We start from the raw sequence: 13,670 nt of genomic DNA, 5'->3' as shown, positions 1-13,670 counted from the left end.
AATAAAGTGTCTATAGAAGTTAGCAAACCCCAAAAAGCGTTGTAATGCTTTTAACCCCTCAGGTCGGGGCCACTTCCTGATGGCGGATACCTTGCTGGGGTCCATCCGGAAACCCGTAGAAGACACTATAAACCCGAGGAAGGGTAATGACTCTTGTTCAAAGAGACATTTTTCGAACTTAGCATACAAATGGTGGTCTCGTAAAATCTGGAGTACTTGTCTCACATGTTGCCGATGGGAAGCAAGATCCGGGGAGTGTATAAGAACGTCATCCAAATAGACGATCACGCAGGAATGCAATAAGTCTCGCAGAACCTCATTCATCAAGTGCTGGAATACAGCGGGAGCGTTGCACAGTCCAAACGGCATTACTAGATATTCATAATGGCCGTCCCGGGTGTTGAACGCCGTCTTCCATTCGTCCCCGGGGCGGATTCGAACCAGATTATATGCGCCGCGGAGGTCCAATTTAGTGAAAACTTGGGCTCCTTGGAGTCTGTCCAACAACTCCGGAATGAGGGGAAGTGGGTACCGGTTCTTCTTGGTGATAGCATTGAGGCCACGGTAATCAATGCAAGGCCGCAAGCCTCCGTCCTTTTTGGCAACAAAAAAGAAACCTGCTCCGGCGGGAGACTTGGAAGGGCGTATGAAGCCCTTAGCCAGATTCTCGGAGATATATTCAGACATGGCCCGGGTCTCTGGCTGAGACAAAGGATAAACTCGTCCCCGGGGGGGAGTAGTACCTGGAAGCAACTCTATTGCACAGTCAAAAGGTCGGTGTTGCGGTAACAATTCCGCTTTTTCCTTGGAAAAGACATCCTGAAAATCAGCATACGGAGCCGGTAATACCGGTACGGTGTGGGCCAGCGGAATCCGTTGGAATCTTTTCGCTTGGAGACAAGATTGGAAACACTCTGAACTCCACTGGATAATCTGAAAATCTTTCCAGCGAATCACAGGAGAGTGTTTCTGAAGCCAGGGTAACCCGAGAACTACCGGATATACAGCTCTCTCCAACACTAGCAAGGAAATCTCCTCTGTGTGTAACAAGCCCGTCTGCAAAATCAACGGGACGGTCTCGGTGGAGATGCACCCTGATAAAGGAGTACCCTGAATGGAAGTTATCCGCAAGGCAGGAGTCCTAGGTCGCGTAGAGAGAGTCAACTGTCGCACCAACTCTTTAGTAATGAAGTTGCCTCCAGCCCCGGAGTCAACTAGGGCTTGCGTGAGGAAGGAACCACCTGGATATTCCAAGGTTACCGGTATAGTACATTGAGGAGCAGGACTAAGGCAGCCTAGGGGACACTCCTCCCTTACACCTAGGCGCGGGAGTTTTCCGCCCGTTCTTTACACTGGGCAAGGTAGTGGCCCTTTCCTCCACAGTACAGACACAGTCTTAAGTCCCGGCGTCGCTGCCTTTCCTCGGGTGATAAAGACGAACGACCCACTTGCATGGGCTCGTCAGAGACAGTTGCAGGTGAAGATGTAGGTCCTCGCGACCCCGAACTTGAATTCGAGGACCTGGGAGTCACAGACGTCGAACGTCGGAAAGGGCGCCCCTCTTTCGCCCTCTGCTGCAAACACCGATCAATTCGACCTGCTAAGTCAATCAGGGAACTCAGGGTCTCCGGCAGGTCCCGAGCCGCTAGCTCGTCTTTAATACGACCGCCTAAGCCCTCCAGGAACACCCCCCGGAGGGCCTCATCCTGCCAGCCTACCTCGTGGGCGAGGGTGCGAAAATCCAAAGCGTAGTCTGCCAAGGTCCGTGACCCTTGCCGGAGCTGAAGTAACTCTGAAGTAGCAGAAGCCTGTCGTGCTGGCTCATCAAAGGCCGCTTTGAACTCTTCCACAAAGCGACTCAAGTCCCCCAGTGCAGGATCATTATTCTCCCACATGGGGGAAGCCCAATTCAGGGCCCGTCCGTCCAGAAGGGCAAAAATGTACGCCACCTTGGTGCCATCCGTAGGAAACTGGTTAGGCAGTAGTGCAAAGCGCACATAACATTGATTTAAGAACCCTCAACATGCCTTGGCATCCCCGGCATAGCGAGAGGGCGCTGGGAGCTGCGTAGGGGACTGGAGGGTTACCAGTGGTGCAGGAACAGGTGCCGGTACTGGAACGGGCACGGGCGGCTCGGTATCCATGCGAGACGCCAGCCGCTCTACTGTAGCAGCCAAGGAATCCAGGACTTGCTGTTGCTGAACCAACCGCTGGGCCAAACCCGGAATGGCCTGTAGCCCGGCGAGGTCTGCCGGATCCATGGCCTTGCAAACTGTTATGCTGGAGACAATCCGGATGTGGATCCTTGGGCCGACTGGCCCGAGGGAACAGTCGGTAGGCAGAACTCCCACTGGGCAATAGGATCTTCACCTGGAAACCCGAGTCCGGATTCCACTCCTGGGTTTCTTCGCTCTCGCCTAAGTCCCAGCGGTCCGGGTCCCTACGGGCTCCTCCTGGGGGGACCTCGGGCTTCCAGGGCGAAGTCTCCTAAGTCCTAGCAACCCGGGCTCCCACAGCTCCTCTGGAGGAGTCTCGGGTTTCCAGGTGAAGATCCTATTGCCCAGTGGGAGTTCTGCCTACCGGCTGAAGATAAGCAGGGTCAAAACTACGAACCGGAGTCTGGGCAGGAAACAGGCAAGCGGAGTCAGGCAAACCGTGGTCAAGGCAGGTAGCAGGCAAGCGGAGTCAGGTAATCCGTGGTCAAGGCAGGTAGCAGGCAAGCGGAGTCAGGCAGAGCGGAGTCAGGCAGGTAACAGGCAAGCGGAGTCAGGTAATCCGTAGTCAAGGCAGATAGCAGGCAAGCGGAGTCAGGTAATCCGTAGTCAAGGCAGGTAGCAGGCAAGCGGAGTCAGGCAGAGCGGAGTCAGGCAGGTAACAGGCAATCCAGGAACGCAACTAGAACTACCGGAAGTAGTGAACCTCGTTGCAAGGCAAAGAAGAGAAGGAACTGCAGGGCTTAAATAGCCCTGCAGCGTCTGACGTCAAAGAAGGGAGGAGCCGGGTTTTCCCGCGCTGGTCCCTTTAAAACGGGAGGTCAGCCGCGCGCGCGCGCCTGGGGGCGGGGCTGGCCGCGAGAGCACGCCAGCGGCAGCGTGGGAGCCGGCGCATGGTGCCCGAAGGCCCTGCAGGCCCGCGGAGGACCGAAACGGCTGGGGAAAGCGGCGGCCGGGGTCCTGAGGCCGCGGAACGCGGCAGCTCCCCGGGACCCGGGAAGAAGGTAAGGTCTCGGGCGCCACCGTGGCGACCGAGACCGCAACACTTAGACCTCTCTCTTTTTCTTCAGTCGTCACATGAGAATATACCAGCTAGCTCGACCTTTGTTGTTTCTTTCACTTTAGAAAGTGACAAAGACATTTTTTTTGTCAGTACTTTGAACATAAAGAAGTTTTATTTTGAGGGGACAAAGTTCACGTTCCTGCTGATATTTCCAGAGAGACTCGGCTGAAAGGAAATTCTTCCCCCAGTGAAAATCTCGGTTTTCTCTTTAGTGACTTCTTTCCTTTTTTTAAAATGTCCTTGCAAGTGCTCAGTTATCTACCAAGGTAATAATTTTGTTGTTGTTGTTGTGCCATCTCATTTGGAAAATTTTATTTAGGGATAAGCCTACCCGATTAAGTCCTTGAGGACCTGATTTGGTTGGGAGGGGTTAGGTCTATTAGTCTTTTTTTTTTTTGGCTGGCCCTTCAGATAATGAGGACTAGTTCTGATATGATGTGTTGTTATGATTGATGCTTTGTAAATTTTTACTCAATTTTCTTGGTTTTATATCATAATTATGATTAAAACTTAATAAACAATAAATCTTTTTAGCATTCTTATTGTAGCTCACCTGCAGCATGTGTGTGTATAGGTAAGAAAAAACTTTAACTAAATACATCCTACATGACTGGCATACTCAAAATGTTAACAACAAAGCAAACTACGCTAGCCTTGATTGTTATACTAGTTTTACTTTAATCTCTCCTTCTCTTTTCCCTCTCATGGACAATCTTTTGCTAGGGCATTGTACACCCTCCCACACACAAACACAAAAATTACCTAGCAACAGAAAACATGTCTGTATATTTTTTTCTCCACTTTTTTATGGTAGAAAACATTGGAACACTTAGCATTGTTATGGCAGAAACCCCTAAATTGAGAAGACTTACTGCCAAGTCGATTGTCTCCTAGGGATGTGCTTGTAAAACATTTTTGATTTGGTTCATTATTTTGGTTCATTTCCCTCCATGAATCATTTTGTTCATTTCAAACAAAAACTTTTTTTTTTTTCATTTATTTGCATCATTTGTTCATTCGTTACTCATTAAAGTCAATGGGGGAACCAATGCATCCTATCTTGGGCTCAAAAATTGAAGTTTTCTATTCAAGTTTAGTGAAACTTGCAGGCAGGCATCAGCAGCAGAGGGATGAGCACCATCACACTAAGGGCCAGATTTTTAAAGGAGCGCGCGCGGGGTACATTTGTGCACGCTACCCGGCACGCACAAATGTACACCCGATTTTATAACATGCGCGTGCTACCGCGCGCATGTTATAAAATCCAGGGTTGGCGCGCACAAGGGGGTGCACACTTGTGCACCTTGAGCACACCGAGCCCAAGGGGAGCCCCAATGGCTTTCCCCGTTCCCTCTAAGGCCGCTCTGAAATCGGAGCGGCCTTGGAGGGAACTTTTTTTTCGATTTCCCCCCCCCCCACCTTTCCCTCCCTTCCCCTATCTAACCCACCCCCCGGCCCTACCTAAATCCCCCCCTACCTTATTTGACGGAGGGCGTAATTTGCGCGCGCTGGCACAAATTACGCCCTGTGCCAGAGGACTCGGGCCTGCCCCCGGACTGCCCCAGACTACCACCACGCCCATGGCCCCGCCCCTGGACCACCCCTTTTTCGAAGCTCCAGGACATATGAACGTCCCAGGGCATGTGTGCGCCGCCGAGCCTATGCGTAACCGTTTGAAAATCTACCCCTAAGATTGGGGTAAAGTGGAAACAAGAGTGGTCTGAATAGCCTTTGCCTAAGGCAATATGACAGTGCAAAGTAGTCCAGAGGCATCAATACTCCAAGGCAACTGTGAGAGGAGGAGCAAAGCAGCACTAAAAATAACTAGAAAGGCAATGGGCACCCACAACAGTGACATGAAGCCCCCATGGGACCATGAGAGGTACAGCAATTGTGTAACGCATCAGATTGGCATGACAAGGCCTATAGTAAGTACTGTAAGAGAATATGAAAAGAGCTTTGAAGTCAGAAGTGTTTCTGATGTCATAGTGGATGATCATCTGAGATCCAGAGATCACCTGATGCTATGGTTCAGTCTTAGACTGCAGGTGATAATGAGCCATCGAGAGGTCCTAGATGGATGAGAAAATCTAGGAGAAGTAGTAGGAGAGGAGAGGGCAAAACTAAAAGGAGATATTGTAAGGCAACTAACCTTTTTTGTCAGGAAAGTAAATAAAGATATGAGGAAAAAGAAGCAACTGGTTTTCTAAAGCAGTAGTTGAAAAGGTAAGGAAAAAAAGGTTAGCATCCATAAACTACAAGAGATTACAGAAAGAGAAAGAAAGGCAACAATATCTAGAAAAGCTAAGAGAAGCTGGGAAAGTAGTTTGGAGAGTGAAGATGCAGATGGAATTTAAAATAGCTAATATGGTAAAACAGGGTGCCAAGACTTTATTTTAGATATGTTAGTGATAGGAGGAAATGGAAAAGTGGCATTGTGAAATTAAGAGGCAAAGGGGAGGAATATGAACACACTGATGAGGAAAAAGCAGAATTGCTTAACAAATTTTACTATGTTAGCTGTTCACTAAGGAAGTTCTAGGAGCAGGACCACAAAAATAGACACACATAGGATTGGAAGTGAGGTAATCCTCAAATGATTTTCAGAAAACTGTGTTCATGAGGAATTAGCTAAAATAGATAAAGTGGTGGGTTCAGACAGGATATATCCAAGGGTATTAAAGGAACTTAGAGAGGTCCTGGCAGCTCCACTGGCTGATCTTTTCAATGCTTCGTTAGAGTCAGGAGTAAATTGGAGACAGCAGATATGGCTTCTCTTCACAAAAGTGGATGTAAGTATTACAATTCTCGGTCGCAGGAGGGCAGCCCCTACCTCCCGGCACCGGGCCTTGACCTCGGCCCTCCTCACTTTGGCCGTGGCGGGCAGACGCCGCCACAGTCCTGCCATTTCCCAAAAACCCGGCTCAACCCGGGACAGTCCTTCACCCTCTCCGGCTGCCTCTCATCCGCAGCGGGGGAATGCCACTGCACCGACCACGCCGCCATCCAACATTATTACGTGATTACTTGATTCTGAAAGATAACATATGTGGTCTTGCTATTATATGTCTTCTCTTCTTTATAATGCAGCTATCCTTGTAGCTCAACTATAGAACTAAAGGTCATCTAGTGCAGTGGTTCTCAACCCTGTCCTGGGGACCCCCCCAGCCAGTCGGGTTTTCATGATATCCACAATGAATATGCATGAGAGAAAATTTGCATGTTATGGAGGCAGTGTATGCAAATTTTCTCTCATGCATATTCATTGTGGATATCATGAAAACCCGACTGGCTGGGGGGGTCCCCAGGACATGGTTGAGAACCACTGATCTAGTGGAACTTAGTCATAATGCTATTATTTGTTAACTACAGAATGTGTGTCTATCTATGAGTATCACTTACATTAGTAGGGATCTAGAGGGATCCATGCACTACTCTGTACATACAATACACACCAAAGGTTAGTTGTTAGCCTACACATTTTAGCCCATTTGCCATGATCAATTCTTATTGTTCTGTCCTCCCCTCTGGTACTTGGGTGTGCCACTATGACCATTTATAAGTGGCACAAGAGGGAAATGATATGTGTGCCTGAGCTTGAGATCAACATGGAGACGGCAACTGACCCAGAATCCTCTGCTATCTTAGCCTTTCTGCCAAGGTGAACTTTAAATGCCCTACTGAGCCTTACCTGGAGGAATTCCAAGGACACCTGGACAGCAGTTGAAGCTGGCGACAATTTGTGATGTCTAATTATAGGGACACAAGAGCAGAAGGCAAGGGTTGGAACCTCAGGCTAGAATGTCATTACAGGGGCATCAGTAACAAGGGCATCTGTAAACACAGCCTAAGATGTAATGATTGCCCTTAACAGCAAGATTTTAATAGAACGAAGGATTATCTAAAGAGTGATGGTAAATGGGCCCCAATTTGGAGAACTGGTCGGGGTAATTTAGGGATAATTTATCATGCTGTTGACATGACAACCTATGTAAATGATACTCCAGGTGGTCACACAAAAAGAAGGATCAGTTGATGTATACGATGAGATGCTGGTTGGTCAGTTTGTCAGAGAAATGGCATCCAGCATCTCCCAAGAATACTTATATTGCTCAATAAAAAATTATAATTTCTACATAATCTAAGTATTCTTGTCTTGTACCCATGGATAAGCATCATAAAGCATGTTTGGCGCATAACAATGTCTATTAATACACCTGTTTCATGCCAAGATTGGCAAGCCAAAAGCAACAGGAAAGTACATATTTTACGACTGCGAATGTATGCAGAAAACGGGAGTGTACAAGCCCAATTACATCTTTGCCACAGATCTTTACCAAGAAAAGAATTGGGAATTTGCGGGCCCGGGAGCCTCCCCTTTAGGACCTTTTATTAGGACCTTTATTAGGACCTTTATTGACAAAACGTTCAGAGAATATAGCTTCATAGCTCACAATTCATAGTGGTACGACAAGTATTTTATAGAAAGCCAGTTTGTAAAGGAAAAAAATGGAGAGAGATTTACTAGCACAGAGTGGTAAACTGTCAAAACCCTGGGAATTCAATTTATTGATTCTTTCAATTTCCTCCCCATGAAACTTAGCAAGCTCCTGCAAGCCATGGGTTTTGAAGGTTGCAAGAGTTATTGCCCATATTATTTTAACACCAAGGAAAACCAAGATTACGTGGGTGCGATGCCCGAGGAAAAATATTACGGTGTTTGAGAGCATGATGCCCGATGAGAAGGAGGCCTTTACATGGTGGTATCGAGAGAACAAGGATAAAACTTTCAACTTACAGAAAGAATTGGCCTATTATTGCTGATAGGACGTGCACATTTTACATCAGGCCTGTGTCCTGTACAGAGAAAAAATCATGCAAATGACAAGAGAGATGATCGCAGAAGAAGAAATACCGGGGGCGATGTGAATGTAGAAAAAAGCTGTATAGACTACCTCCAATACATAACACTGGCATCAGAATGCTACTCCGGCCAGATAATTATCACAGGCAGACCAAGAGATATTTGACTTCCAGCATCCAGTGGTTAATGTATAAGGCGGCCAAGGAGAACATACAAATCAGACATGCTCTACAAGGCAGTGAAGTACAGGTGGGCCCCTATTTTCTCAATGGCTATGCTTGTATCAATGGGGTGCACACAGCTCTTGAATTCAATAGGTGTTTCTATTACGGCTGTACCATTTGTTATAAGAAAGGAGCACAGAACCCTCAAAGGCCGACACCTTTGGGTTTCTGAACTACAAAACAAATCAAGGCATATTTCCTAAAGAGAGAAAGGTTTAAGGTCATAAGCAGCTGAGAACATGAATGGAACAGGATGATAAAAATAGACAGCAGCTGCGCTGCTTTCCTCACCAACACTGCATAAATGGAGCCCCTGGTGCCTCAAGACACCCTTTTTAGGGGAAGGAAAAATGCTGTATGCTCATACTACGAAGCAAAACCTGGTGAGAAAATACACTATTATGATTTTTCCAGCCTGTACCCTTTTATCAATAAAACAAAAGTGTATCCAATAGGTCACCTCCAAATCATTTGCGATCAATTCAGACCCCTCACAGATTATTTCGAGATCGTTAAAGCCAAAGTGTACCTTCCATGTGGGCTCTTCTTTCTGGTGTTACCGTTCAGATCATGTTTCCTCTGTGCCGCACGTGCTACAAGATGCTTCAGAGGGGAAAGTGCACCCACAAGGATGAGGAGAGGGCCCTGAAGGGACCATGGTATACCGTAAAGATGAACAAAGCTGTCGCCAAAGGGTATGTAGTTGCAAAAATCTTTGAAATCTAGCACTTTGAAGAAAAATCAGACCGCCTCTTTGCAGAATACATAAACATGCACCTGTGTCAAAAGCAGGTGGCATCAGGGTTTCCACACTGGTGTAACGATGCCAAAAAGCAAAAACAGTACATGGAGGATTTTTACGAAGAAGAAGGTGAGCATTTACGCATGGTTGTGGCTAGTGTGAACCCCACTAAATGCCAAGTTGCCAAGCTGTTTTTAAATTCCCTATGGGGAATATTTGGTCAAAGAACAAATCTGCCCACCATGAGTATCAGGAGTGATCCCGATGAGCTCAATATGTACTTTTTCCCCCCAAGTATGAGGTGTCGTCATGTAATATTATCGACAATGATGCCGCGTGCATGTCCTGGAGACTTTCCAAGAAACAATACACGTTGCCGGGTAACACCAACATTTTCATAGCCTGCTTCCTCATAGGTTACGCTTGTTTAGAGCTGTATCGGCTGCTAGACAGTTTGCAAGAGCACTGTATGTACCACGACACAGACTCCATGATTTTCATCAGCAGGAAAGATGAATGGAGCCCACCCTTGGGGGATTATTTAGAAGAGCTGACCAGTGAACTCCCTGCAGATGAGTACATCACAGAGTTTGTGTTGGCGGGGCCCAAAACCTACAACTACAGGCTGTCGCATGGTGAGACCTATACGAAAGTGAAGGGGATTACTCTGAACTCAGAAAAATATAAAAAGATCAACTTTTGCAGTTTGAAAGAGCTGGCGCTGGACTATGACCCTGAAATCCCTGAAGAGCACAGGAAAAATATAACTATACGGGAAAAGGGAATCATGAGAAACAAAGCGGCATGGCAGGTAGAGACCTGCAAGCTCAAGAAAACTCAAAAGTAATTTACGATAAAAGGGTGTTGTGCCCCAGCTTCTGTACACTCCCTTATGGTTACTGAGGCCATGGAGGGGCACTGGCGACATCCTTTTTCCTGTATTCTAGCAGGGCCTTCTAATTCTAGCAAGAGTTTCTTTGTTAAAAAAAAACTGTTAGACCATGCTGGCCGTACACTGTCCACCACCTCCAACAATACTGTGTGTTGTTATAGCTGCTGGCAACCTTTGTATGATGAAATGTTGTCTAAATATCTTTGTATTACCTTTATGAATTCTTACTTGAAACTTTTAACAATGATTATCTCTACCAATCAATAAAGTAAATATGGTTAATGTAGACAATTTGATGGACTCTGCTTGTAAAAGTGATAAAATTGAGAAAGCATTTACCAAGTACATGCACCACAGAAACTTGAGTGTTATATATATCGTCCAGAATATTTTCTGTCAAGGCAAAGCGAGCTGTACTTTAAACACTAAATATATGGTGTATTTTTAAGAATTCTAGAGATAAACTACAAATAACTATGTTAGCCAGATGTATCCCGGTAAATCACAATTCTTTCTCGAGGTCTTCAAGGATGCAATTAAAGAACCATTCGGTTACCTCCTGGTTGATTTAAACGCGCTGACGGTGGAGACATGTAGACTGCAGACAGATATCTTTCCCCCCGGCTGGCCTGTCGTGTGTCGTGAAAAACACAGAACCCCTCTAAAAAGAAGTGACCGTTCACCTCGACTGCCACATATGCATGCAGACTGGCACGACGCAGACAGCAAGTCTAACTGCCTGAAGAGAAACTTGTCCCTTTTGTAACTTTTAGTTGAGGCCTCGCCGCAGCAAAGAAAAGCCATTCTAAGCGTGACTTCGGACGATTTAGTTGCCGCTATCGCAGAAATCTCTCTTAACGTGCTGAAAGGCAACGTACCCTTGTAACAACATCAAATAAGCATCCTGAAAAGGAGACGAGGGGCCATAAAGAGCCCTTAAAAGAAAGAAGAAGCTGGTGAGGCAGTCGGGCAGGTTTATGGATTCCTTGTTGAGTTTTGCCTTGCCTCTTATTACAGTCTTTTCAGTAATTCAGTACACTGAAAAATGTACATGGTTCTGAGTCAACAACTCAAACGTTTGAAAGACCCTGTGGAACATATCAGAACCGAGGCCATGCACAGGCTAGATGTAGAAATGAAACACATTCTTCACTGTTCCGGCATAACCAAATATGAAAAGACCAAACATTATATCTCCGTGCTACAGCATTATCTTTCATTTAACAGGTAAGGAGAAATAGAAAAAGAAAAATTAAACTTGTATCTACCGGACCAAAATGATATGGTTACCATGCCGCTAGAAAACAGACCCTCAGACCCAGGCCCGGTGTGACCGGAAGTGCAAACTGTGCAATTGCACAAAGCAGCACACCCGAGGAGGCGGCGGGCCGGCCAGTCAGTGGCGGCTAAGGACGAGGGCTCTCTCCTTCTTCGACCCCCAGAAGAGGATATGAACTCGTATCGTCTTCCAGCAACCAAAGAAACAGAGGGTTGCCCACTCCGCTGCAGGGAAGGGGCGTGGCGGGGACTCTATGCACAGGGTGGCGCAGAAGCTAGCGCCGGCTCTGCTCAGATGGTGCTGGCTCGCACTATAGGAGAAATGCAGAAATGATGCTTCATAAACTGATGCGGCTCAAGGACATGGCATCCTGGCAGGATAACGGGACTTTTGTGTAAGAGCGAATATCCGTCGATGGTTCCAATCTGCTCGACCTGGTTCGTGGGGCTACGCAGACCCAAACTCTGTCGCAATGGAAGATACCCAAAAGCTGGGAAGAGTTCATGTGAAGCCTGGCTGAACTCAACATGCCCACGAAGGTGGTGGGCAATGCAAACAACAGGGACCTACTGTTGCATTTGAAAGAGAGCCCCTTGGTGACCACAGGCTCTGTCTCGGTGATGTTCTCCAAACCCGTAAAAGCCAAACAATCACCTGTAAAAAAACATAGACTGATTCACACATACCAGTGGCTGAATGTATGATATCTTTGTTAATAAAAAAAATACCTTTTTTTAAAAAAAGATGAGAGCCCCTGATTCATTTACAAGGGTATTTTATTGACACAATCATTATAGGAAACACACATTTGAAGGTTCTGAAACACGCCTCAAGCAGGTCTACACATACATCGCTTTCTTCGTTTACTGTATTTTACAGAACCTAGCACCATTTCATCATTTTTCATTAGGTTTTCAGAATATAATTTTAATATAGTTTCAAAAGGTAAGCCTTTACAGCAGTGATGTAAGAAAAAAACAGAGTGGTAACCGCAGGCTGTGGAGAGAGGGTGTTGCAGCTAACTCTTGTGGTATGAAACAGACATGCAGTGTTTATTTAGAAAACCCATTATATTGTTTGGAAACCACACGCTGTCCAGAGGTTGACCATATGAATCGAAAAACTCCCCGACACCGTCCTTCATCACGAAGACACTTAACCAATGTTCGCCGGGAAGGTCGGGGTGGGTATTCACCACTAATCCCACAGATCTCCATGATATTGGTTCATTGGGTAACCAGTTGCAGGACAGAACCTGTAAAAATGATTCCGCAACTTACTGGTCCCTCTTCAACACACGGTAGATCTGCACAGTATTCATGTTCATAGGTAGTCAAACAGTGCGTTCCTTCTGTGATTGTCTTCTATCACTTTGTCAAAAATGCTGTATCATATCCACGGCTCAGGCAAATCAAGCTAGGTAGAGAGTATATTGTACAAATTAACTTTTCTTGTATCTTTCTTTGATTCAAACAGAACATTTTCAGTGATGTCAACTTTGCTGTTCGTACCACTGACTGTGTATGTAAAACCACCACTTCCCAAACCTACCCAATCCCCAAACCGAGTTAAAAGTACCACCTGTTGTGTCTGTCGGTGCCCGACGCCCTCTCTCCGCCCTCCTTACCTCCTTGGCGCCTCCCTCTTCGTCCGTGGGAAGATTGGCTGCCGCGGGGTCCTTCTATCGCAAATCTTCGGGCGTTCCTGGACCAGCTCGACACTGCTATCCGCCATGTTCCTGGAGGCCTAGGGGTGCGCATGCGGAATGGCCCCGACTGAAGTATTTATTTATTTATTTCGGATTTTTATATACCGACATTCTCAATACAAGTATCGAATCAGGTCGGTTTACATATAACAAAACTTTCGCACAAAAGGCGTTACATGGAACAGCGTTTCTTAACATATAACGTATAACATATAGCATATAACCTATAACATATAGATATTAATAATAAATTAAATATTACATAGATAATAATAATAGTAACTCGTCAACAGGACGTAGGTAAATGTTCGGCATGTTTATAGCGAGAATAGATATCTAGAAAAAATTAAAGGGTAGACTAAATTGTGATATGAGGGTACATAGACCATGTTGATGTGCAAAATATGCGAGAAATGCATGAGTTAAGGAAAACTGATGAATCAGAGAAGAAGTCTTAAACAGGTGAGAAGTTCAGATCTGACGTGGTTGGGTCTTGAAGGGGGTATAGGTGAAACTAGGATCTAGTGTTTGGGCTATTTTTCTTTTTGGCCGGTGTCTAAGTAAACTTGTGATTCTGTATATGTTTGCCTGAAAAGCCACGTTTTTAGATTTTTCTTAAAAGTTAGATGGCAGGTCTCTTGGCGTAGATCTGGCGGTAGTGAGTTCCAGAGTGTGGGTCCGGCTG

The 13,670-nt window shown here is 46.0% G+C and overlaps 1 long non-coding RNA gene across 1 annotated transcript; it reads right to left on the bottom strand.

Moving 5' to 3' along the window:
* Window positions 1-12,035: 12,035 nt before the first annotated feature.
* LOC115097243 lies at window positions 12,036-13,116 on the bottom strand. The gene is made up of 2 exons (XR_003858244.1): window positions 12,905-13,116; window positions 12,036-12,693 (listed from the first exon to the last, which is right to left on the bottom strand). It is a non-coding gene; the product is annotated as an uncharacterized LOC115097243 (long non-coding RNA).
* Window positions 13,117-13,670: the final 554 nt, after the last annotated feature.

The sequence above is a fragment of the Rhinatrema bivittatum genome, chromosome 8 (assembly GCF_901001135.1).
Source record: "Rhinatrema bivittatum chromosome 8, aRhiBiv1.1, whole genome shotgun sequence".
Taxonomy (NCBI): Eukaryota; Metazoa; Chordata; class Amphibia; order Gymnophiona; family Rhinatrematidae; genus Rhinatrema; species Rhinatrema bivittatum.
The sequence above is the reverse complement of the archived record's forward strand: the minus strand, read 5'-3'. Positions and strand labels throughout refer to the sequence as shown.